Source organism: Polypterus senegalus, chromosome 4 (genome assembly GCF_016835505.1).
Source record: "Polypterus senegalus isolate Bchr_013 chromosome 4, ASM1683550v1, whole genome shotgun sequence".
In the NCBI taxonomy this organism is placed as follows: Eukaryota; Metazoa; Chordata; class Cladistia; order Polypteriformes; family Polypteridae; genus Polypterus; species Polypterus senegalus.
Genome location: NC_053157.1, coordinates 249507431 through 249535386, shown reverse-complemented (window position 1 = coordinate 249535386; position 27956 = coordinate 249507431). Strand labels below are relative to the sequence as shown.

Below are 27956 nucleotides of genomic sequence, written 5' to 3'. Positions count from 1 at the left end.
CCAAATACTCATGTATTAATAATCTCTAATGTGCAATACCTCCAAGACCTCAAAATAAAGAAGCAGAAAAAACATTTAAAAGTAAAACAAAATGTCAAGAACGTTCACATTGTAACAGGCCTGGCTCATCTTTGATTAACTCTGCTGGTTATCAGATGAAACACAGAAAGCAAGCTGATGAAATGTTGGCTAACAGGAGCGCCACAGAACAATCCCACCACTCAGGTGAGTCCTTCTGAATGAAGACAGACCAGGGAGGGCAGCTGGCTTTGTTCACGTCTTACTAGTCTGTCCTTCTCAGAGTGCCATCCACTTTGTGCTCCAGTCCCAAACTCCTAATGTGCTACGGGGTGCAGTGGGGTTGCCGATCTGGAAGTGGCACTCTATACAGGGCTGATGAATGGTGACATAAAAATCAACAAAAGTGATTGATCACAAATGCCACATCACGACTTTGTGTGATCTTTGTGGTGACATTACAGTTTCAGAACATGCTAACTGATAAATAACAGACTTATTCAGTGCATGGTTGCCACGGCTGTCCTCAACAGTCCACTCAGGAGTGACTGACAGTTCTTCCCACCAATCAACTTTCTTCTTTTGTTTTCAGTTGGTACCTGCCTTTTCTGTGCTGTCCTTTCTGATTTTGTCCTCGTCACCTCTGCCACTGAGCGTATTTCATCGATGTCACCTCTTCATTTTTTGGTTTTCACCTTTTATATTTTTCTGCCTTCTTGCATTTCATAGTCAATTTACCCATTTTAGATAAGTCCTTGTAAGAGTCAAGCTATACTCACACATTTGAGAAAATCAATGAAATGAGATGTAAAAAGAGTGTGGCCAAAAAATGAAACATAAACTTACACAATACAGAAAGTCCAAGCAGAGTGAACCAACGGCGAGTAGTGAGGGGGTCAAGTTTGACCTTCGGTGGTGGGGGTATAGAAGGGGCCACTTGTGCTTTTTGGAGTTTTCTGTCAAGTAAATGAAGCCGAAGCTTTGTGTAGCTGACACTCTCTCAAAGCAGAGTTTTCTAATCGTCCATCCTGCTGTTGGAGTTTATTGAGCTCCTGTGGCCTCCAGCTTGTAGTCTTGACATGAAGAAACGTTGTCTTGGGTATCGATATGAAGAAGGTGCTAAACTCAGACTAAAACCTGAACCAACACATTCAGAGTATAGAGCGTCCTTCACACACCACTGCAGGATATACTGACATGGAGCAAAGGAACATCCGTTATATTTTTAAGTTAATATATCAAATGAACAGCTGGGTCAGCAGAGATCCCTGTGTGTTTCTGCTTTGTCTTCCCTTTTTCTCTGATATGTCAAACAATAAAATCAGTTCATTTCATTTTCATTGTATTCTGCATTCATTATGGTGTCCCATTTCTCATAAACTGATTATTATTAATTTTAAATAATATTCCTTCTATATATAAATTGATATTCTTCACAACTTTGGTTCCCCGTGCGCACCCTAGCATCTTGTTGTGACACCCTCTTTATGTCTTAAACATTTCTCTTTGAACACTGAATGTTTTATTTTATTTGTATTTCGATCTTCTTAAATTCCCACTTTTGGACTCACCCTTGACACACAGCCGATGAATGTGTTTGGTTTGTAAAGACTCTTATCATTTATAAATGATAACCTAAATTAGTGTAAAAGTCTTACAAAGCCCCACTACATTGGTCTGTCATGTGACGGCTCTCTTTTTAGTCTCCTGTCCTCCTTGACTGTCCCTCCCCAGTATCTGATTGGACAGCATTGGCTGTCAGCTGACGTCACTAAATGACTTCTTCATTATCAGGGTTAAGAATGGCTGTCTGCACTGAACCCAGGCGTCAGCCATCAGATTACATCCCAGAGACGGTAGAAGTTCATTGCTCCTCAGATAAGGCCTCATCTCCAAAGCTCTGAAACAAAAATACTCCCCTTGTTGTCAGTGGCACCTCCTGGTAGTTGGCACTGCACTGTGGATTTTATTTGACTTCACCATTTTTTATTATTACATTGAACTTTTTCAGTTGTGTCCTGTGGTTGAAGTTGTTATCACCGCACAGTACTGTTGCTACCTCATTCTGTTGTCTGGTGTTTGTATTGTTCACCATCTTATGTCACAGCACTGGTGCAGAGATGATCAGTCCCTGTATGGTTGACGTACTGGCAGTACAGTTTCTGAATCCTTCATGAAATCTTACGTGTTGCTGATGTCGGCTGATACAGGAGGACCACTTCCAACATTCAGAACAGCTAAGAGGCTTACCACAAGTAGGCCAGACATTTATGAATATGAAGGCCACTGCTGTCTGAAAAGCGTTAACCACATTTATGACAACAATGAGGTTTTTTCTTGCCCCTACAAGTTGTTGAAGAAGATTCTTGCTGTTTGTGAAATATCTGTTGTATTCCAGTGTGTTCATTCCAGTTTGAATTCAAATGTGGCTCTGAGGTTACCTTACATCTATGATCTGTTTGCTACGTTCAGTGTTTTCTCTACTATTCTTATGTACTTATTAACTACTTTCAACTGAAGTTCTTTATCAATTTCTTCAATTTTTTTGGTTGAGTAGCCAATGGAAAGATCATTTGTCAATGCTGGGACAGGCTTTACTCCAATATGACCTTGAGTGTGTCTCCGAAAACGTTTTTTGGAAGAGTTCCCTTTACCACATTCAGAACAGGTGTACTGATTCTATCCAATGTAGATCGTTCTGTGGCACCTAAGCACGGTTTGACATGAGAATCATTTGCCACATTCTAGACAGCAATAGGGTTTTACTCCAGAGTGAATTCCAATGTGGTGTTTAAGAGTTGTGCTGTCTGTGAAAAGCTTGCTGTAGTCAGAATAGCTTTGTTTCTTACCAAAATTAATTATTTTATGTTTGTGAAGAGAATTGTTATATGAGAATTGCATTCCACAATTAGTACAACTGTAAGGCTTCTCTCCAGTATGACTTTTCCAACGATTATAAAGAGAATTGACGCGTGAAGAGCAATAAGATTTTTCTTCAGTAAGGATTTGTGTGTGTCTATAAAGACTTTTCAGGCTTGTAAAACATTTGAAACATTCAGAACATACATACTGCATTTTCTCTTACACGCAAGTATGTGTGTGTACTTGAAAACAGCTAATGTTGAAAAATCTGTTTCCACATTGAGAACAGAAATATGGCTTCAATCCAGTGTGAATTTTTGTGTGCCTCTGAAAATTGCGTATGTCAGAAAATTGTTTGCCACATTCTGGACTGCAATTAGGTTTTTCCTCCTGTGTGGATTCTTCTGTGTCTCAGAAGACGGCTTCTCCATAAGAATGACTTACCACATTCGGGACAGCAATGCGGTTTTTCTCCTGTGTGGATTTTTCTGTGGGTCTGAAGATGGCATCTCTGTGAGAAAGCCTTATCACATTCTGAACAGCAATAAGGTTTTTCTTCTGTGTGGATTCTTTTGTGCATCTTAAGAACACTTGTACATGAGAACATCTTACCACATTCTGAACAACAATAAGGTTTTCGCCTGTGTGGATTTGTATGTGCCTCTGAAGATGGCTTCTTCTTTGGAAAGACTTACCACACTCTGAACAGCAATGAGATTTTTCTCCTGTGTGGATTCTTCTGTGTCTCAGAAGATGGCTTCTCCATGAGAACGATTTACCACATTCTGGACAACAATAAGGTTTTTCTCCTGTGTGGATTATTCTGTGATACTGAAGATGGCTTCTCCATGAAAATGACTTACCACATTCTGAACAGCAATGTGATTTTTCTCCTGTGTGGATTCTTCTGTGTCTCTGAAGATTGCTTTTACATGAGAATGACTTACCACATTCTGAACAGCAATGAGGTTTTTCTCCTGTATGGATTCTTCTGTGATACTGAAGATGGCTTCTCCATGAAAATGACTTGCCACATTCTGAACAGCAATGTGATTTTTGTCTTGTGTGGATTCTTCTGTGCCTCTGAAGATGGCTTGTGCTTTGGAAAGACTTACCACATTCAGGACAGCAATGAGCTTTTTCTCCTGTGTGGATTCTTCTGTGCGTCTGAAGAATGCTTCTACTTAAGAACGACTTTCCACATTCATAACAACAATGTGTTTTTTCTACATTGTGAATCTTCATATGCTTATTAAGATCACTTTTGGGTGTGAATTGTTGGCCGCATTTCAAACCATTTTTTTTTTCAGTGTGAATTTGGATTTCTTTCTCCACTTGCTGTCGATCAGTTTTGATGGGTTCTGTCTGTGTGACTCTAGTAGCAGGGAGAGAACTGCACTGCAAAAAGGCTGCTGTCAAGTTCTTTGATCCTCTTGCTGATTTCTTCATACCTTTCTCTTTGTATTGAGGAGAGGGCTGACCAAATGAAGATTGAGAGAAGCTGCCAATCTTCTGTAAATCTGAAATAAAATTAACTATTATTATAATAATTATTTTCCTGACACCGTTATCCAAGGAGGCTTACAACATTTGAGACACAATTTTCACTCTAAATGACTTGGCAGATGATCAGCAAATTAGCTGATCGTGCCATCTGATCTTGAATGATAAAAATCATGCAAGACAAATTTCCAACTTTACCAAAATACAGAAAAACGTCCTCGCCAGTCTAACGGTTTAATTGACTTCCTACAAGAGATAATAAATTTGCGGTTTGTAATATTTGTGCAAAAAGAAGACAGTCACAGAGGTTTCTTTGCTAACAACTTCAACAATACAAACCTTATTCAGCATCTGAGAAGTCAACACAAAGGAGACTGGTGTGAAGAACGAGCTGTTCAAAGGCTGAGGCGACCAGGGAGCTTAGTCTAGCTCAGTCACCTACTCTCACTCGGCCTCCAATAATAGCAGCACTTAGAAAAGTCAACCTTATAATACTGACAGCAAGAACACCAAAGACTTACTGGGACAGCAAAAACAGTGGAATTCTTTAGCCTGGACAACCAGCCACTTTCAGTTCTGAAAGATGTCACATTCTAGATCATTTTGATCCACGATTCCATCAGCCAGTGAGGAGTTGTTGACTGATTTATTTGTATAATTAATTAATCAGGCTTTAGCTATTTTGACTAAAATCCCTTTTACTAGCCTTCCAGTGAATGTGTAGGTAGATGGGAGGAAAGGGTTGAGTTTTACCGAGCTGGTACATAAATATAAATTGTTATCAAGTGGACATTGATTAGTTAGAAATTTTAATCAGCCTTCTAAATGGCTTGTTGGGTAGAATGGTACAAGCCTAGTTTTTAGACCTAATAAAATAACACTAATAATGCATAATAATCATTAAAAATGAATAGTCACTACACAGTTATTAATTCTGTAACAGATATTATCATAATGATTTTTAACCCAAATGAAACAATGGTACAAGGATATGTATTTCACAGATGATTGCAAATCTCAAACACAAACTGCTTAGTGTCGACCACAAAAATGCACTCGGAGTGACAGACGACAGCCGAGAGATCCAAAGAAACTCCCTGCCAACAGAACTGCAGAATTCATGAAGAAATTGTCAATAAAGATAAAAACAATATTTGAGTCAGCAGCATCAGAGGTGAATCTTTATCTCTGTGAACCTCATACTACAAGAGATGCTGGGCCACTGGCTTTCTGGAGGACCAATAAAAGTCGTCGTCCTACCTGTGCCCTCGTTATATGAGTGGAGACAGCAAGGGTCTGTTCAGTACAGCAGCACACGTCGTGGATGACAGGAGGACCAGACTGTCCTCAGAACATGCAGAGATGCTCATATTCATAGATAAGAACCTGAAGCGTTCACCAAGACTGTCTCGTTTTCTTCTTGTCGTAATAGACGGCCACAAATATCTAATTGAACATTTTATTTGATGAGAAATGTGGAGTATGATTAAGACATGCGTTTTGTTTTGTTCAGCTTGTTTTTGTTCCATTATGTGCGCATTATGGGTAAATGTTCATTGTGTATGCTGTAAGCAGTAGCACTTAATTATGGAATATGAAGTTTATGCATGGCTAAAAATACATTTATTATTAAAAAAAAATGAATGGTATTATTATTATTATCGATATCAGCAGATCCTAATGGAATGGAAGATCAATATCAGCTCTAAACACTCTGATCAGAGCCTCTCCACCCAACCATGTGTCTAAATGATAGATTTACCTGATTTACATAAAATAATTTCTCAACTGAAACCCTCCACCTGCGTCCTTGACCCAATACCAACAATTTTTTTCAAAGAAGTATCGGGCGTGCTAATTGATAATGTTCTTGACATAGTAAATTGGTCATTAGATACAGGGGTCTTCCCAGACTGTCTTAAGACTGCTGTAGTTAAACCCCTACTTAAGAAACATAATCTCGACCCCTCAGCTCTTGAAAATTTTACGCCCATCTCTAACCTTCCTTTCTAAAAATTCTGGAGAAGGCAGTCATTATGCAGTTAAATGACCATCTCAAAAAACATGCTATCTATACTAATAAAAGGCAAAGCCCTGACTGACTGACTGACTACTAATTCTCCAACTTCCTGTGTAGGTAGAAGGCTGAAATTTGGCAGGCTCATTCCTTACAGCTTACTTACAAAAGTTGGGCAGGTTTCATTTCAAAATTCTACGTGTAATGGTCATAACTGGAACCTATTTTTCTACATATACTGAAATGGACTTCAGGTCGATGGCCGTGGGGGGCGGAGTTGCGTCTGACATCATCACGCCTCCCACGTAATCACGTGAAATGACTGTGAACACAGTACGTAGAAAACAAGGAAGAGCTCCAAAGAGCGCTGAACAGAAAATGCCATTTCACAATTGAGAAGGCAGCAAAAGATTATGAAGCGAGTGATGCATACAAGCATATTCATAAGTGCAGCTACTGCGGAAACAAAGCACGGTGTGAACCGTAAGTTTAAATTAAGTTTATAGACACACTCCCGCTGCCGTTTGTCATGCCTACGATGAATGTGGTATTCGCGAGATACAAGTTTAATGAAAAGACACGAGGTATAAACGAGACTTTGGATCACTTTGTAACGGAGTTAAAATTGCTGTAGCAAGAAACTTTTAAGTTCCGGGTCTTAGCTAACATTAAATAAACCCGTTGACTTCGCGAGATCGCACATGCACAGCTGAGAAGCTTCGATGCATGTACTCCGAGTGGCTCACGTCAACTGACTTTGCAGGACTGGAAAAGATTAAATTAAGTTCATACACACGCTATTGCTAAATGTTCGCAGGCAATTTCCACAACTTAATCCCGGGAATGCCTGTTGAACATCTTACATTGACGAGTACCGATTTGGGTGGTGAACACTTCGATGAATGAAACCTGTTATCTTTACAACGGTTGACAAACACAGAATATAACTTGAACACAACACATCCTCCAAATACAAACCTGATTGCAAGAAATAATGATAATCAAATCCTTGATGACAGCAACACTCATAATGTTCTCAGAACTATTACTTTGACAATTATGTTATGTTATTTTTAAAATGTTTCTTTTTCTTAGCACAAGCACAGCTGAGAAGCTTCGATGCATGTACTCCATAACGCATTAAAAAAATTAACGCATTTAATCACACTTTCAATTCCAAGCAAAGGGGAACTTTTGTCAATGCATTATTTCCTGGTACATCGATTACATTGACGCACACATCAGAACTACAAAAATGTAAGAGTCGAAAGAAAGCGCGCTCCTACGACTGATCGGAGGAAAATTTCATTTCAAAAGACTACCCGATGGAAGCCTTGATAAAAGCGTGGTTTTGTGCACACTGAAAAGCAAGTAAAATTAGATGCATTACAGAAAGCGGACTTTGTGGCTCTTACTGGGGATCATTGGACTTCTGTGACCGTTAGTAATTCTGATTACATCTAATTACAAAATGTTCAATGATCACACTGTTTTAGCCTAATGTACAAAATAATTTTGGCTAAGGTTACTCAGAATTTAAAGGTGAAGCTGGTCAAATTACCTTTTATGTTTCTGACTTATTTTTTTAAGAAGAAAAACTGCACTTTATGTTGAAATTGTTGTTGTTATTATTTAAAGACAAAACTATTCTGAAAATGTACTTAAAGTACCTTAAAATACCACTTTATTTTTAAGTCTGCCCAATTTTAGCCAGGGATGATATTTTTGTTTCTGTTTTGAATTGAAATGCAGTTTAAGAGCATTTTTTTTTTTTTTAGAAATTAAGAGAGCTTGAGTTTACAATATTCATGTCCATGTCTATTATTTGATTCTGTCACCCACTAAAACCGTTTTAAATAAAAAAAAAACATTAGCGATTTGGGGTAAATTTGCTTGTGTGATTACATACGATTAATCAAGATTAATTATTACACAGCCTCTAATTAATTAGATTAATTTTTTTAATCGAGTCCCACCCCTAATATATATATATGGGCCTGGAACCCCTGCAGATTTTATTTTTTTCTCCAGCCGTCTGGAGTTTTTTTTTTGTTTTTTCTGTCCACCCTGGCCATCGGACCTTACTCTTTTTCTATGTTAACTAATGTTGTCTTATTTTAATTTCTTATTTTGTCTTTTATTTTTCTTTTCTTCATTATGTAAAGCACTTTGAGCTACTTTTTGTATGAAAATGTGCTATATAAATAAATGTTGTTGAATTTGGGATTTCTCTTCTTTACTGTGATGTATGCAATGATATTTACATCCTCTAGAACAGGGGTGCCCACACTTTTTCGGCTTGCAAGCTACTTTTAAAATTACCAGGTCGAAATGATCTACCTACATTAAAAATGACATACACACACACACACACACACACACACACACATACATATATAGAGTATACTTTATACATAAAGTATATGTTGTCGTACCATTGCATAAATGAATAACCTTTATGGCACAACAACAATTCAATCCATTTATGGTCACTACAGTATTTGGATTTAATAATCTTCATGTGGGAAAAGGCTGACTCGTATAGAGAAGTACAGCCGAATAATGCAGTCAAGGAGGTAGCTCTTGGAAGGACTTCTTATGCTAAATGATCGAGTGACTCACCCAGAACGATTCTTCGGTGTGTCTGTCTTTGCTTTTGAATTCAGCTGTGTGAAAAATGACGGCTGTCCGATTAACTGCAATTTTAGTTCCCACTCCTTTCTCCTTTTCTGATCGCTTTTCGGAAGGAAGTCAGTTTCGTAGTTTTTATGAACAGTTCGAAAATGCCTTTCCACATTTTCCTTCTTTGGAATAGCAATGATAGATTGACAGATCACACAAACGCACTTTTATTGTGATATTGTGAGAAAAACAATCCTCTTTCAATATCACATCCAGCCCATACCCTCCTCAAGCAATTTTTTTTTTTAAATCCCTTCTTTAGTCAATATAAATTGGAAGGCTAACTAGATCATAGCCGGAGTTTTGCAGTAGCTTGTGCGTTTGATTGTGCGTGCGGGATGACCAGTGTGTTAGAAGAAAAGAGATCTCAGACTGGCCGCCCTGCATGTCAATCAAGTGGCAAATGCCATAGGGAGGATATATAGACTAAAATTTAAAAAAAAATTTTTTTGAATGCAGCGCGATCTATCTGCACTACCTTTGCGATCTACCGGTCGATCACGATCGACGTCTTGGGCACCCCTGCTCTAGAATCTAATCTGGCCTAAACATAAACATACAAATATAACCACTTGTATAAGGGGGACACAGTGTTTAGCACAGCTGCTTTATTGTTCAGGTGTCCTGGGGTCAAATCCTGCCTTCACTTGTTCTACACAGGGGCTCTGAATGGCATTTCTGGTTATTTTGGTTCTTCCCCTCATCCCTGAAAACATGCAGGTGAAGTGGACTGGTGACTCCAAATTGACCCGATGTGACTGTGGGAGATGGAAGGGCCCAAGATCATCTCCAAGTGAAGATTTCACACCACGGCCAACTTGCCCCAGCAAGTTCAGGCTGAAAGCAGAACACAAGATGCTGAAATAAGACCCTGAGACCCCCTGAACGTCACCATGGCTTGTACAGGTAGCCTTGTCACTGTCAACGTCAAAGTACACGAGATTACCATTAGATAGATGAGGCACATATTAGGTGTGTACTGCCTTCAGCAAATTCACTCTTATTTAGTGTACAGGGGTGAGGATTTGATTCTTGCTTATTTCTATCTTTTTTGGGACATTTCTCCCTTAACTGCTGCACAATTTAAGAAATATATGACTTTTGATATTCTCATTGAATGTAATGCACTGTTGGCCTAACATACGTCACAGCTTCAGTCAAAGCCTCATGACATTCAAGTCATGCGCTCAGCACTTTAGATTTTTCCTTATTCGCCCAAGGTTTCTAATTTATCATTTATTAGCTAACCTATTGTTTGTTCTCGTGCACCCGAGCAGATGGTCTTTATCCAAGTTCAATTAACTGTGATCTCCACTCTCATTTCAATCTTCTAAAATCATCAAAGCACCCACCGTTAGAATTTATAAACGCTCTCTTTCTGTTATATTTAATCACATTACTCACTTATTCTAACACTCCCAAGTGACTCTTCTCCTTCTCTCCCATTTCCCTCGGTGATTTTCTCTTCAGACTCTGATAACTCTGATTTCAGCTCTGCAGAATTCTCCTGCATAGCCAGTCCTCCCGTATTAGGGGACCAGGGTTGTAAACTGGATGGAGATTCTTCACAGGCCTCTTGCTTGAAAATATCCTCAGTTTCATGCTTTTGAAGTTCAAAACCAACAGAGACATCATTCAAATCCTCAGCTTTAATGGTAACAGTCACCCTCTTGCACTCCTCCTCCTCTTTAAAATCTGAAATTCTTTCTTCGTGATGCTCCAACTTCACACACACATCCTCTGGTGTGAGCCGCTCACAGTCCTCTTCTTTAATGTCCACCATTCTTTCATCCATCCCATCTTCTTTAGCAGAGGCCATGTTCTGTGGGAAACTCTTCTCTCTCTTTAAGTGTCTGCCCTTCTCTTCTCAGATTCACTTCTCACATGGACAGCCCTGAGCTGGAGACCATTAGACACCTCGGTGTATGGACAAGTGAAATGGGAAAACCCTGTGAAAATGAAAGTGGGAGAATTAACTTCATAAAGTCAGTGAAAATAATGAGCACACTTCAGGGCCACAGTGCCCTCCATGAGGTTTAGTTCAAAGTCACATTTTTCTTGATTTCCTCCTCTGCTTTACAGTTTAAAATTACAAATCAAACAATTCAGATGTGATCAAAGTGCACTGCAGACCTTCATTAAAGGGGATTTGCATACATTTCAGTCCCACCATGTAGATATGACAACACTTTATCTACACGGCACCATCATGTTTGGACGCAGCAATGGCAGGTAGCACCATATTTAGGGCTTTGTTGGATATCCTCGCTGGACTTGAACTGCGCATCGGGAGCTTCATTCTGTTAAGTTGTTATATTCTATATTTTATATATGTGCTCTTATTTGTGGGATTACGGGACATCCCAACTGGGAGTAGGACATTTGGAGTTTGAGAAGAGTGGATTTGTAGGAGGTTAATCATGATGGGTGTGTTTTATGGGAGAGAAGAATAAGTGTGTGGCTAACATCAAAAGTGTTGTGTTGTTATTCAAGTTTAACATTCGTAGTAGAGGATGGCTGATAATTATAGAATCCTGACTGCATTTGACAAGAGAAAGGTATACGAGAGCTGGAATGATGAATATTTAATATGGACATGGGTTACTGACCTTAAAAATAAAAACACACACTTGGGGTTGGATTGTCACTTGCAGGGACAGCATTGATATGTCAATTTGAGCAGAAGACCTGAACAAAGATGAAGGTGCGACTATTCTGATAGAAAGGCTTGATGTATTTAAAGGAGAAAAAGGATCGTATCTATGAGGATATTCAGATTTAACAGAGTTAAAAGGGCGAGTGCAGTTTCTATGGTGGATTAAATCATCGATTTGGAGCAAAGATACTGCTGATGGTTAATTCCACGTCAAATCATCACACTTTTGGACCTCATTATCACAGATTTTAACAAAACCAAATTTTCTGGAGATGTTCATCACATTATAATGTAGCTTTAGTTAAAAATTAGCCAATTTTAAAATACAGGGGTTCTTACTATTCAAATTTTAATATTATAATCACTCGTGTGAAGTAAAGAGAGCAGACGTTGGTGACAGGCGCCGATTACAGTGAGCAGTCACATACACCGCACGGCCACCAAGATTGAGACCGAGTGCAGCCGTGCAGCAGGTGGCACCTCAGCAACACACTGAACAGTCAGAGGTTTGTTACGGTAGCTGGAGTGCCAGTCCTGCCAACAACACCCAAGTTTTCACTTGATGTGTGTGTCCAGCACAAAACTTGCCAAAGTGCCAACAATCCATGAAGCCAACCAGGTCACTCACAATGAATAAACTGAGAACAGACTTTCTCTGAGAAAACAATTCTTAATATGAAGTAACGTCATTGGGATGTAAAGAGTTAGTTCATTTTAAAGTCCCTGCCATTTGGATTAACGCTTCTTCCACATATTCCTCATATCTGCATTGCTTCTCAAACACGCTTTACTTAAACAAAATAAATTTCAAAAGGCTCTTCTACTTCAAAGTCATGTGGCTACGTAATCTGCTCTCATTTTAAAATAACTTCTTTACATAAACTTTCATATTTTAACCTAACAAAATATTTTCCCCAATCGCCCCTAATTTCCAAAGCCCTGCACTCGCAGTAAATGCCGTCTGTCGGTCTGCCCCCTTATTTGTGAACACTGTAGCCCATTCTCAGACCCTCATGACTGACCCCCTGCTCACCACTTTAAACAATGAGGACAGACAGTTGAGCTCCAGCCCATAATAGTCGAGTCGCGGCTCTGCAGTTTTCACATTTTGTATTTTGATGCTTCATGTGGTCCGACACAAACAGCCCGAGTGGCTCGAGTCCTGATCTTCATTTAACACGGGATCTCTAGTAAGCTAAAGTATCAAAGTGTACAGAAATACTGAAAGTAGTTAAAGGATAAAATACATTAAACAATACCGTTTCAAATATCACAAAAATGTACTCGCAATGCCACGCCAGCTATAGATTTTACTGTATCCCTCCAGCAGCAATAGCTTGTGTAATGTTTGTATTTTTTATTTCCCATTAAACAAATCAAAGACTCCCTGTTACAGTGAAACCGCACGAGCAAATTTTCTGATAAGAAAACACAACAAAATGAAGTCAAACTGCTGGAAATGAAACTGCACGCCCTGTAAAGTTACACCGTTCGACTTCACTTTAATAAAGTTTGCCGATGACGGCTTTTGAGGGAAAAAAGGAAAAAACGCAAAGAACACGCAGAGCTCGAGAAAAATCAGAAATGAACGACGGGGCCGTGCGGGAGTGAGCGGCTGAACAAGCACGTGCCCGGCGGACAGCACAGGTCGGAGCATGCGCGAAATCAAAAGGCGAAGCAGCGCGATAAAGTGTACGAGCGCGAAGAGAGCAGAAGCAATCCCGTATGGAGGAATATTTCGGACAAAATTAAATAAATAAATAAATGCGTAAATAAATAAAAGTACTGTGAAATGTGAGCATAAATAAATAAATGTGTCACGAAATGAAACCTTAATAAATAAATGTGTCACGAAATATGTTTTACGTTGCTTATTTATTTCATTTTGTCTGTAACATTCCTGAAAACCATCATGAAATACGACTTGAAATAAAACTGTCACTTTCACTCGTCAAAGTTGAGAGGGTGGGCTCTAACACGCCCTCTAGTTACTGATTGGTGAATCGATAGCACAATAATTAGAAAAATGCTTACTACTGCCGATGAAATGGATTCTGCCGAAGATATTACGTATTTCAGAGAGAGTATTGAAGATTTATCGGAAGAAATTACAATGTTGGCGGCCCTTTTAGACTCCGATATAGATGAAACTATTTTTGAAATTATCGAAGAACAGGTGGAACGGACTCGACTGCACTCCAGTTCAGGTGATGCAGTTCCCTGCTCTGGACGTCCATCCTTTGACATTCCAGTTGAGACAATAGAACACCTTCTGTTATGCGGTTTAAAAGTACAACAGACTGCAGATCTATATGGTGTATCGGAGAAAGGCGATCACAAAGGCGAATGAGCCAGTTTGATATCTGATAGCTGCACGGCTCTATTAGTTTAGGTACTTTGACATGGAATGTCCAAAGCAGCGCCAACTAATATTTCGAACTGAGTATTTGATCCTTGTTTTACGAGTATAAAGTCAGGTGCATATTCGCAGCTACTTTTTCAAACAACTGTACAGCTCTGATCAGTGGCAAAGTTGGAGCTGCTTTGGGCATTCCATGTCAAAGTACCTAAACTAATAGAGCCGTATATCAAACTGGCTCATTCGCCTTGTGATCGTCTTCTCCGATACACCATATAGATCTGCAGTCTGTCGTACTTTTAAACCGCATAACAGAAGGTGTTCTATTGACTCAGCTGGAATGTCAAAGGATGGACATCCAGAGCAGGGAACTGCGACACCTGAACTTGAGTGCAGTCGAGTCAGTTTCACCTGTTCTTCGATAATTTCAAAAACAGTTTAATCTATATCGAAGTCTAAAAGGGCCGCCAACATTGTAATTTCTTCCGATAAATCTTCAATTCTCTCTCTGAAATACGTAATATCTTCGGCAGAATCCATTTCATCGGCAGTAGTAAGCATTTTTCTAATTAATTCATGTGCTATCGATTCACCAATCAATATTAGAGGGTGTGTTAGAGCCCACCCTCTCAACTTTGACGAGTGAAAGTGACAGTTTTATTTCAAGTCGTATTTCATGACGGTTTGCAGGAATGTTACGGACAAAATGAAATAAATAAATAAGCAACGAAAAACATATTTCGTGACACATTTATTTATTTATGCTCTCATTTAATGATACATTTATTTATTAAGGCTTCATTTCATGATACATTTATTTATTTATGGTCACATTTCACAGTACTTTTATTTATTTACGCATTTATTTATTTAATTTTGTCCAAAATATTCCTCCATAATCCCGATTTAATGCGCCTCCGCCAAGTCAGATGTAGCATTAGGCCTACATTTCACGGGACACCGACCGGAAAATAAATTAACGTAGCACCAGCTAAAATTGCGCGACCCTCGTCATCCACAATAAACTCGTGAAGGTGCGATTTGCTGTGCCCGTGCCTCCTCCTCCTCCTCCACGTAGCGGTTAATCACCAACATTTAAAAGCGACCGCGGCGTCAGGCACCTTAAATTTAAGGCTACTAAACATTTTTTCCCTCAAGTGTCACATTTTACTGAACATAGAAAAGCTTATTAGCATCGCCCCGTTTCAGACATACATCATTAGAACAGTAATATTAAGAGACACTGTTACCTTCTTACTATACACTGAGATTTCCAGTTAGGAAACTAATCATGTGAGACGCATCAATAATACAGAATTAACAGGCGTCATGGTAGAGCACAATCCTAGCGAGAGTCAGGTGCGAGGCAGGAACAATCCCTGGACAGGACGCCAGCCCATCGCAGGGTGAGCCCAATCACAACAGCCAATGGAGTGTGGCAGGAAGACGGAGCACCGGGAGGAAACCCACATGGACATGGAGGGAACATGCAGGCTCTGGGCAGGGAGGACTTGAGATCTGAACTCTGGTAACCTTGGTGAGACCACCGCCATTACTGGTCCTTTCTTTGAAACTTTTTTTATTTTGTTTTTAGTCCTGTTTTAATCAAATAGATTTTATGTAGTTATAAAGATAATTAGTAATTATTAATATTTACCATTTATTTGTCAGTTTCCCCTTGGGATTAATATCTATCTATCTAATTTAATGTGGCTTAAAATGATTTATTCTTAGAAAACACAAACGGACTTTGCAGTTATTGGTACTTGTACAGCTTTTTCTTTCTATCTCTTTTTTCATTTTTACACTTTTGAACATGAAAACATTTAATGTATAAAAATAGTGTGATTTTTATCCATGATAAAAATAATAACTTTTGAAGTCATTCAAATCGTTACTTATACTTTTACAGTTAAAATATAACCAACCAACAATACTAATGGGCAGCGTTACTTACACTGCAACATTAAAAGCAGGAGACTACAGGGGTAGTGATGACATCGGCCAGCGTTACCAAACCATCACCTGACCAAGGAGGGATTTACTTACCTTGGATTGCCGGCCATTAACCCATTTTGGTCATCTTTGTTAAGGGGTCTCTTGTAGCAGCCCCCACACTGGGCCAGTGCTCATGTCATTGGGTTTGCCCAAAGCTACACTGCCATAGCTTGAACCACTGTGTGCTGGGTAATCTTCGTCATATTCTACCAAAGAGTATTTTAAAACAGAAAAATGTGCAAATACAGGTCAGGCCAGGTTGGGGACCATGCATTGGTACCCACCACACGAGGAAACACCTCAGTATTCTGGTTGGCAACCCCCCAGGCAGACACGTGATCCATTCACACCCTACAGAAATGACCATCTATCTGCCACAGCCAGGTGTTAGGTGGGCATCCCCTTGGCCTGGTCCATTAATGAGAATCATGCCACATGGCCATAGTGCCGTGGCTGATGCTCCCTCACAATGCAGGTAACGTGTCTCATTTGGGACAATGTCAGTAACCACTCGTTGAGCACAAAGTCAAACCAGTGTACCAAAGGAGTACTATCTCTGGGTAGTGTCCATGTCATGCAAACATATAGCAAAACAGGAAGCAACGGAACTGTGAAGACTTGGGGCCTCATGTATAACAGCGTGTGTAGAATTCACACCAATATATGGCGTACGGACAAAACTGTAAATGTGTCAGATTCATAAAACTGTGCCTAAACAAAGTTCCACACACACATAAATCTCAATCAACATGAAATTTTTCACATGTGCAGGCACCTACAGCCTCACTCTGACTCCTCCCAGAATTTCACATATTTGAATATGCAAATCAATATAAATAGCCCCTTCTGTTCAGTGTTTTGTTAAAAGACAATGGCAAAAGCACATGGAAAAAAGAAGAATTTCAGCGAATGTGAAATGGAAGTCCTGCTCAGTGAAGTGTAGGCAAGAAAAAACATACTATTAGGTGGCTTGAGCAGTGGTATGAGCGACAAAAGGAATTGATAGAGTGGCACAGCGTGGCGGAGGCACTCAGAAGTTCAAGTTCAGAAAGTCACACAGTGCCCAATATAAAAGAAAAAGTGATCAGATATCAAAGTTGATGTGAAAAGGCGAGTCATAGCCCACCATCTGATAAAGAAGGACTCTGTTGAGTATAAAGTCAAAATGTCAACTTTAATTTTTCCATTTCCATGTTAATGTCATAGTTTATTTTGTCATTAAAGTAGAAAGTTGTAAATTTCATCTTAAAATCAATGTTTAATTCACTACAGTATCTCAAATCCCATCGTAACTAAAGTAGCACATTAAATGCTTCATTATTCCAAGTGTTCCCTGACTACGTCATTAATTGCTACGTGCTTCTTAAACGGGCTTTCTCTTACACTGACAGGAGTGCACAGGAAGTGATTGCCACACAGAATACATTACAGTCATAATATTACAGCTCTCTGAACATTTTAGAATACTAAGGTATATACTTGATATTCTTTTGATGAAATGCATTAAAGCATGTGTTAAACATGTGGGGGCACAGTGGAACAGCAGGTAGCAATGAACTGGCACCCTGTCCAGGGATTGTTCCTGCCATGCACATGATGCTTGCAACCCTGGATGGAATAATTCATCACAGCAGTACAGTGTCTGTCTAACGTACCAACCCGCAATTCCTGTCCTTCCATTTTCTTTCTCCACGTAACAATTGTCAAACAATGAGCTCTGTAATAAATGTTAAACCAGCTGTAAGCTTAGAACTCTGATTCTTCAACACTTTTAAGGAACTTTGAAAAATCTTCATTATACATATTTAATGATTCCATCTATCCATCCATCTAGCCGTGCCAGTCACAGGGAGCTCCGAGTGCTCGGCAGCAACAATCCCTGGACAGGGTCTCAGCTAATTGCAGGGTGAATACGAGCGCACACCGACACTAATAACGTCAATTCATCATCTCCAAATCCCCTCAGCAGCACGCCTTTGAAAGGAAACTGAAGCACGCAGAGGAAACCCACCAGGAAAACAGAAACTCCAGACAGGTGACACCCAGGATGTGACCCCCTTACTTCAACTGCCATGCCACTGTGTACCCACATGTTTAATTATTATCAGCACACATTACTTAAATGAAGTTAACAATTTATCTGTAAAATGTTATATATATATATATATATATACTTTAATGCATTTCATCATAAAATTATATCAAGTATACATCCTAGTATTCTAACATCACATGACTCCAAGAGGACAGTTCTTGGAAATTTCAATTGACTTAGAAGCCAGTTGTCATCGTCATGGCACAAGAAGTCAGTATGATCTGTAAATCTCTTCTCCTCTGATTCTCCCATTTGTGATGTTTTCTAACAACACTAATACAGCCGTGGTAGTGCACCATTATATTATTACAGAATGATTACAATCAAGTGAATTACATTTGTGAATGATATGCACTTAATTTTGGTATATTTGTTAACGCCCACATCATAGATGTGAATCTATAAAAGAAAGGGAAACGGCACAGAAACAGTAGCACTGCTTTGATGCTGGGTGCCGCCCGTTGGTAAAACCAAGCAGAATCGTGCGTACGAAAGGTGTGATGCTGCCTTTAAAACGTGTGTGGCTTTACACTAAGTTTAGTTTTTATACATCTCGAAATGAGTGTGGAAATGGGCATATGCAGCATTTTTGTTTGTACCCACCGTTTATACAAGAGGCCCTTGGACCTTTGTCCTCTTACAGGGCCACAATAAAACAAATCCAGTTTTAATCAAAGCAAATTTTACAAAATGTGAAAAGGTCCCCAGTATAGTATACGGTCATCTTTTTGTCAGTTTGTTACTTTGGCAAAGATGGTAGTGTTGTGCTGAGTAAGTAACGGTGGATGTCAAGCTGATTCCAATGTTGTTACAAATGTCAAATGATCAAAGACAAGTCAACTTTTCGACTCATAACAAGGGTCATATTTTAGACTTAGTTTGCTGCTCTGCTATCACACCTCACAATCTTATTCCTATTGAATTACTCATCTCAGATCACAAAATGATCACATTTGCTTTTAGCTTACTTCTCAGTAAATTAAAAGTTCAGCGTGTAATTTAATTTAATGCATTTAAACCCAAAGACCCTTATAGATTTATTGCAATCCTAGCCTGTTTCTCCTTCTGCTACCACACCATCAGAATTAGTAGACCTTTACAATGCTGCTCTGTCCTCTGCCTTTGATATACGAGCTCCTTAAAAACACGGACTGTTTCATTTATTCACATCTGAACTCCGTCAGATCAAAGTCACAGGCCGACAGTTGGAGCGTCTAGCTAAAAAGATGAGATTTGTTGTAAATAAAGAAATGTATTCAGATCACATGTTGAAATGCAAAAATGCTCTCTCTGCTGCCAAAACTGTATACTATTCTAACATTATCAATACAGGAGGGAAAAATACTAGAGCTCTTTTTTCTACAATGAAAAGGCGAATTACACCACCAGAAAATGTCGCTCACCATAACCTCTCTGTTAAATATTGCTGCACTTTTTTTGATTTCTTCAACTCAAAAATTGAAAACATCCACCAGCAACTTGCTTGATCTGTCTCTGCAGAAAATGACATCCTCTTCACTGTCCCCCATATTATATTCCCTCACCAGCCACCCTATTCTCAGATTTCAGTTTACCAGCTGAAAATGGTGTCTCGAGCTTATAACAAAATTGAATTCTTCCACATGCCAATTAGATCCAACACCTACAAGCCCTACTATTACCCTAGGGTCGGTACCGACCCGTTTTCAAGTTTTAAATGCATAAAAGTACCACATACATTTTGTTTACTGCATCAAGGCTTTTTCCATTTTTCTGAAACTTCCATTTAAACAAAAAAAAAAAAAAAAGGTAAATTATTTCTCTAATCAGAAATTCACTGCCTGTGGTCTTACCGGGTCGGCCACGACCCAGGGTACAATAAGAGATCATAAAACAATAAATACTGGCCAAACTTAAGTTACAGTATAAACACACTCTCAGCTCACTCTGCCCCCACAACTCTGTCAGGTAGCAGGCCTCTCCCATCCCCCGAGCTGTAGTCAGGGGCTTATCTCTTCACACCTCCCCCGAGTAAAAAAACAGAGACAGCCCAGACAAAACAGACCCAGACCAGTTCAGTTTGGTGATTGTGACTGGAGAGAAAGCATCTAATTTGCAGAGGTAAAAATGGCCAGATTCACAGCACTCCAAGCTCTGGATCATATCCTAGCTGAAGGACAAGTTACAGAGTGGCACAGCGACACTGATGAGGTGGACTCAGAGGAGGAAGACATTGTGGAGTGTCAGTCAGAAGACACAGACACAGAGTCTGAGGAGGAGATCACCTCTGAAGCAGTTTCCCCACCAGCTGAAGTACTACAGTCCAAGAATGGCAGCATCTCCTGGAGGTTAGTACCACCTGACGAGACTCAGGGACAACTGGCAGGGCAGCTGCTGAAAATATCATCAGAATGACTCCTGGGGTCACAAGGTTTGCCATAAAGATAAGTGACATCAAAACAAGTTTTGAACAGTTCATGCCATCATCGCTGAAAAAAATAATACTTGACATGACAAACCTAGAAGGACAAAAAGTCTACGGAGACACATGGATTGACTTTGATGAAGAATTCCTGGATGCTTATATTGGAATTCTTCTTCTTGCTGGAGTATACCGATCCAGCAATGAGGCCACAGCCAGTCTCTGGGACACAGCAACAGGCAGAAATATTTTTCGGGCCACGATGTCACTGAAGAGCTTCCACATGATCTCGAGAGTCCTCCAAGGGTGGAATGCAGGGAAGAATCAAAGGCGAAGAATGTTTCTCCAAGAACTAGGGGATTCTCTTATAAAGGGACACATTGAAAAAAGGGAACGGGTCCCCCGAGACCCAGCCGCTGCAGCTGTGGTCAGAGAGCTGCAGACCACGGCAAGCACTCCGTCCACGTCAGCAGGAAGACGAAGAGCTTCAGCACCAGCATCCTTCCCTTTAGCCAGCCCTGCCACAGCCACAGACCCAGACCCAGAGAGGCTGCCGGATTCCAAAAGAAAGCTGTCAGGTCTGCCCAGAAGCAAGGACAGAAAAACCAATTCCATGTGTGCCAAATGCAAGAAATATATTTGCAAAGAGCACACTAAAAATGTCACTTACTGTCCTACTTGCACATAGTGTAAACATACAGTAGCAATCCTGCTCCTGGAGTGCTACCACCCTACCACCGTACTACTAATTCTATTGGTTTGATTGTTTGTTTGATCTACATTTTGTAATTTATTTTGTATTTTATTTTGTCTTACTTGTTTGGCTTTGTCTTTGTGATTGAATTAAAGTTCAACTTTTGGAAAAAAAATACTTTTTTTGCCTTCTTCTTGAAGTAAATATATATGGGTCAAAACCGACCCTAACACCACAGATGTTACTAATATTAATAATATTGATATTGATAGTAATATTATTAAAATAAAAAATTGTATTTTTTTTTTTTACAGTTGTGTTCTAATACCCCTCAGTAATACTCAGGTAACATATAAACCTTTGATTTATTTGTATAATTCTCCTGAGGTTTATTTTACCAATTTTTGGACTGGGCCGTTTTATTGACATCATACGTCTCATCTTCAGAGGGCCACACCAAAAATATTAAAACCAAATTTTAAAATCTTTTCATGGATAAGGAAGTCTAACAAGGTAACCAAGAGGTAAGGAAACAAACTGGATGATAAAAAAAATTTTGAGGGAGGGGGCTGATTTAGGACACGGGTCGGCACCGACCCGACCGGCCACGCCCAAGAAAACAGATGGGTGGAAATGCTAGGATAATAGTAGGGTTAAGTCCTGTCTGTCACATATTATCCCCCATGATAACTACTATAGTTTACTCTTTCATTACTACAGGCACAGTCCCCCTCTCACTAAAAACAGCCTCAATGACTCCAATTCTGTAAAAACCTGGTTTAGACTCAAATATCCTTAATAATTATCGACCTATCTCAAATGTTCTCAAAACGACATTTGACTCCCATTTCCAGTCCCATATTTCAAAAAATAACCTTTTTGAACAGTTTTTTTTTCAATCTGAGTTTCGTCTGAACTCAGCACAGAAACTACCCTGGTCAAAATCACAGATGATCTTCTCCAGGCAGCTGACGTGGGACTTTTATCAATTCTTGTGCTTCTTGACCTCAACTCCGCATTTGACACCATATTCCATCAGATACTTTTCAAACGACTAGCTAGTGTTGGAGTCTGTGGCCTTGTCCTCCAGTGGTTTTCTTCCTACCTCACTGATAGGAGGCAATTTGTTCAAATAAAGGGCTTTAAATCTGAGAATGCAGTCGTTACTTAGCGAGGTCTGCAGGGTTCTGGTTTGTGGTTGCTTCTTTTTCTCATTTATATCTTCCCAATAGGTAATATCTTCTGGCACCATGCTATTAGGTTTCATTGTTACGCTGATGACACACAGCTATATCTATCCACTAAATCCACTTCTGTTTTCCCTCCAGATACTCTTATGGCATGTCTCCAAGGCATAAAGACATGGATGACTCACAATTTTCTCAAACTGAGGGGCTCCTCATCGGTTCTAAATCCAAACTAGCTAAGGTTAACCAGTCTTCTATGTTAATTAACAATATTAACACAAACATCTCTACCCAGGTGAAGAGCCTGGGCATCATTCTTGACAGTACTCTCTTTTTCTTCCTGAAACATTTCTAGACTTCATCCCATTCTTACACAACACAGTACTGAAGTATCGGTTAATGCCCGAGTCACCTCACGTATAGATTACTGTAATGCTATTCTATCTGTCATCCCACAAAAATGTATCCATCGCTTACAACTTCTTCAAAATTCTGCTGCCAGGATAAAAACCTGCTGTTCTAAATCCACTGAACACATCACACCGATTCTCTCTCAACTTCACTGGCTCCCTGTTAACTACAGAATACAATACTAAATACCGCTCTGAACATTTCAAGCTCTCCACAACCTCACTGATCTCCTCCAGACTTGCACTCCTCTCGTTCACTCAGATCCTCATCTGCAGCTCGACTTTCTGTACCACTATGGGAGCTCAAGCGTCTCTCCTGGTGCTCCTCAACTCGGGAATTCTCTTCCCTCTCTTTTCCGTCAGCTCGACTGAATAACACATTTTAAAACTGCCCTCAAAACGTATCTTTTCAAACTGGCATACCATTTGTGAATTTTGCACTGTTACTGCCAGTTATCTTTGTTTGTTTGCTAATTATTGCTTTTTGATTTATCATTCTCTTTGTTTTTACTTTACTAATGTTTCATTTCATCATAAGGTGACCTTGAGTGCTAAGAAAGGCGCCTATTAAATAAAATGTAATATTATTATTATTAAACAGCACACACTTCCATAACTCCTGTCTGTTCCACCAGAGAGACACCAGTTGTGGGTCCAGCGAGTGGAGGAAGACTCATGGAAGGACTGACTGAAGCTGACGGACGTGGAGAGAGGTGTGCCAAGGTCACCACAGGGAGAGAGAACGCTCAGTCCATGAGGAAGAGGCGCTGAGAGGAATTTGACAAAACTTCTGTTAGGTAACAAGCATCTGGTGAACAGAGTGCATCTGTGGACAGCTGGACAATCCATTGTTAGGGCAACACAGCATGCAAACTGCACTCTGCACCACTAAAGGTTGTATCCTCCACCTTAACAGAATGTGGACTGTGAGTTTTTCTTTTTAAAAAAGGGTTTTTGTTTCTGATATTGTTAGACTCTTATGTTCTTTTCTCTCTTTGGTGTACTTTATATTGTCTTGTGTAATAAAAAAGTTACTGTAGCTACGGGTGCGTAAGGCAGGAGCAAGCACAGGTAAAACGTGTGCCAAAAGAAACCTCTCTGTCCAAAAGTTCATTTTGAAATATATAGTGAAAATTCAAGCAAATAGTCCACATACGAATAAAGAAAAAAGGTTGTGTGGCGGACGGCTGGCAGCTCATTCCAGCTGGGATGCCCCTGTGATGGAAGGATGGGGGAAGGCAGGTTTTCGAGGTCACTGCCAGAACACTAGATGGCAGCTTCCCTGGGATCTGGCGGTGCCCTGGATTCCTGCAGGGCATTTTGGATCTTGGAGTTTGGTTGCACAGACCTGTTGGGTGCTGTGGGTTCCGCCAGGGGCAGAAAAAGAAAAGTATAATTCTTCATCTGACCCATAAATGCCAACTAGTCACGTGGACACTTTCTGGTTGAGGACTGATGGAGACCCAGCAAGGGAGCCGGAGTCAGGAGGAGTGTGACATAGCTTGCTGGGAAGTGGAGGAGAGAATTATTGAGTTTATTGATTTATTGTATAGTCTGTTTATTGTAGTTGGGGTGCTTTGTAGGCAACGAAAAGGAAAAGAAATAAAAAGATCTTCATATTGCTTTGTGTCTACGTCTGTCTGTTGAGTTCACGGGGTAACAGTGCCCCCAAGTGTTTGACAGTTGTTACACACATAGAATAAAAGTCAAAAATATGTGAAAAAATGTTTCTTCTATAAACTTAGCTTTTCTTGTCAAATGTCAGTTGTTTCTATACTTACAAATGCTTTAGTTCATCTTTAGTACGCTCTAACGTAAGGCACTACACGTTTAATAGAGCATGTTAAGTTTCATACGTCAGAGCACTGGGCTAAAGATAACAGAAAAATAAATGAACAGGTGATAACAGAGACGACTGGAATACAGAGGACTGTGAAAAATGAAACAGGATGTAATTTACAAAGGAATCAAACTCAGACACATTGAGTGTTTTGGTTGAATCTTTAGGATTAGCGGTAATTGACTCTAATTGCACACTCACGGTCTATGGAGAGAAATGCTTAGACAACGACATCAGTCAGTCTGACCAGAATGAAGTCAAAAAGCTGAGGAACTCAAACATTTCAAAGCAGCAGAACTTTCATATTTGGAGGTGGCAAAGTTGTGCATTCCACCAAACGAGTGAAAATTACTGTAAAGATTGGAGAGACACGATGTGGCACTGAAACAGAAGTGGTGCCAGCTGAAATGCCAGTGTTGTTAAGTAAAGAGAGCAGAGGTTGAGAGCAGGCACTGATTACAGTGAGCTGTCACACCCATCACACGGTGAGCCCCCCAGATTGAGGTCTGATTAAGATATTGCCCGGCGTATTTTAACATACATTTGTATAAACGAAGAACAGACTTTCTCAGAGAACACAATTCGTAATAGGAAGTGACGTCATTGGGATGTAAAGAATTGGTTCACTTTAATAACACTAGAATTACCAGAGCCTACGAAAAAAACTAGTAATTCCGTCCCACCTTAAACTGCTTCTTAAATCCCTTCACACCTCTCCGTCAGCGTCCTTTGTCTTCTAAATGTGCTGATAAAGAGAATCTTGGAGCAGCCGGCTATTCCATCCCCCCACCAATTTAGAACGTGCACAAACTTCTCCCAACTCATGCCTTGATTGATTTTCTGGGAGTGAAGTGGAGTTTTAGAGTGGAAATAATAGATCGTTGTTTGGAACACACGCATTTCATGTCTGTTCCGTTTCTACAGTAATCTGTGTAAACATTGTTAAAACAGAAACGTTTTTTATATTCTAGCGGTAAATGACAAAATGTATGAAGCCTGAAGTCCAAATATCAAAAGAAATATTTTCACAGAAGGTATAAATCTAACACAACAATTGCGCTTTTATTCAAAAATATAACTGCAGAAACAAAAAGCCACCTTAACATGCGACATTGACACTGGTTTAATTATGACTGCCTCCGTGGTATTGCTCGACGCCACTTCAGTAAAGTTTGCCGATGATGGCTTTAGAGGAAAAAGGAAAAAACACAAAACAACACGCAGAGCTCGAGAAAAATCAGAAATGAACGACGGGGCCGTGCGGCTGAACAAGCGCGTGCCCGAAGAACAGCACAGTTCGGAGCATGCGCGAATCAAAAGGAGAAGCGGGGCGGGAAAGTACACGAGCGCGAAGAGAGCAGAAGCAATCCCGAGTTAATGCACCTCCGCCAAGTCAGATGTAGCATTACATTTCACGGGACACCGAACGGAAAATAAATTAACGTAGCACCAGCTAGAAGCACGCGGGCCCGACCATCCACAATAAACTCCCGGAGGTGCATGCGACATGCTGTACCGCCGCCTCCACGTAGCGCTCAATCCCCAACACTTAAAAGCGAACCACGTGGCATCAGGCACCTCCTCAAAGTTAAAGCCGCTCAGCATATCGCGATCTTCGTCATTGCTGAAATTCCCACCCGTACGCGATACCCACGTTCGACTTTGTTTCACCTTCCGCACCTTTGCTTGATCTTATGCTCCTGAAGAAATCGGAGCGCGAGGGTCTCATAAAAGCAAACTAGTGATGTGCTGCTGGATACTGAGGTGTCGAGCTTTCGAAACGCCGCTCTGAGGATTGTTTGAAATGCGCAAGTCACGTGATTTTGAGGTACGCTAGCGTCGTGACGTCATTGAGATTCGCGTAGTGAGCAGCCGATTGGTCAGCCCCTCCTCTTCTGAACGACTTTGGCTCAATGCAGAAAAGCAGTTGGCCAGGAGGCGTGACCACGGGGGTTCTGGGGTGGCCAAGCCATGCCCACCCTGCGAAATGCTCCGTCTGTCCAATGAAAACTCTGGAGAAGAGTAACATTTGATTTTCACAGTTCACTTCGCCGCACATTTTGCAGCACGTTTTGAATCTGATGACCACATTCCTTAATTAAAACAGCGTATACGTGCCATTCTACTTTTATTTTCTGGTTGGTAACACCAAAGTCTATGCATAGGTGGCTTATTAAAAAGCAGACATCTTCAACCTCTGTCCCTCCGCAAGCTGCAGGCTCCACGGTTGAGCCCAGCACCGCTGCTACCAACACAGCGCACCCACGTGTCGGGAACTGAAACTCCAAAAGATGTAGATAAGCCTACACAATCCTCCAGCTCTGCGCCCTTGTCGGGTACTCCAAACCTCTGCCTTCAACAAAATATACAGATCGGTCTGCCTGACTTAAATATGGATAGCCCATCCCAGCCCATTTTAATTAATTATCCCAAACGCGCATTCGGAAAGACACTCATATGTTTTAGTGTAAGCTGGTATCAGTCTCGACCATGGCTTGAATATTTTGTTGTCCGTGATGCCAGCTTTTGCTTTGCCTGCCGTTAATTTAGTTTTTCCAATTCGGTCCACGAGAACTTATTCACCAAACACGGTTACACTAATTGGAAAAAAGCTCTGGAAAAAGATGGTGGCGGCATCCACAAACACGCGTCTAGTATCCCGCACGTCAGAGCCATGTCTGCATGGCAAGAGTATCGACGCCGGGCAGAGACGGGTGAAAGCATAGTTCAGCTAGTGGGTCCAACCCAGATAGAAATGAATAGATATGTGAAAAGCATTGGGGAGGCCGTTCAGTTCCTTGCATCAATGAACTGACTCTGCGTGGTCACAATCACGAAGGTGGGGAGGAGGGACTTTTCCTAAAGTTCTTTGATTGCACAATCAAAAAATATGCCAAACTTGCAGAAATTGTAAAATACATCCCAGACAACGCAAAATACACATCTAATGTAATTCGAAATGAAATAATTGAGACTCTTGCCAAAATGGTGGTCAAAGATTTGACTGCAAAGAGAATCGTAGCGCATATGAGAACATGAGGGCAACCGTTAAGAAGGATATCAGAGAAGCTAAAAGACAGTTGGAGAGGAATATAGCAGATAAGGCGAAAGACGACCCTAAGAGATTCTTTCAGTATTTTAGTAGTAAAAGAACAGTTAAGGAGGAGGTCAAGTTCATCAGGAATAGTAAAGGGGAATTAAAAGATACAGACAGTGAAATAGCAGATGCCCTAA

The 27956-nt window shown here is 40.3% G+C and overlaps 1 protein-coding gene and 1 pseudogene across 2 annotated transcripts in view; one reads left to right on the top strand and one right to left on the bottom strand.

The window, feature by feature from the left end:
- Positions 1–27956, top strand: part of LOC120528441 (zinc finger protein 260-like) — a 413573-nt gene that overhangs the window by 74569 nt on the left and 311048 nt on the right. The window lies entirely within an intron of this gene.
- On the bottom strand, positions 90–26497 carry LOC120528442 (annotated as a pseudogene).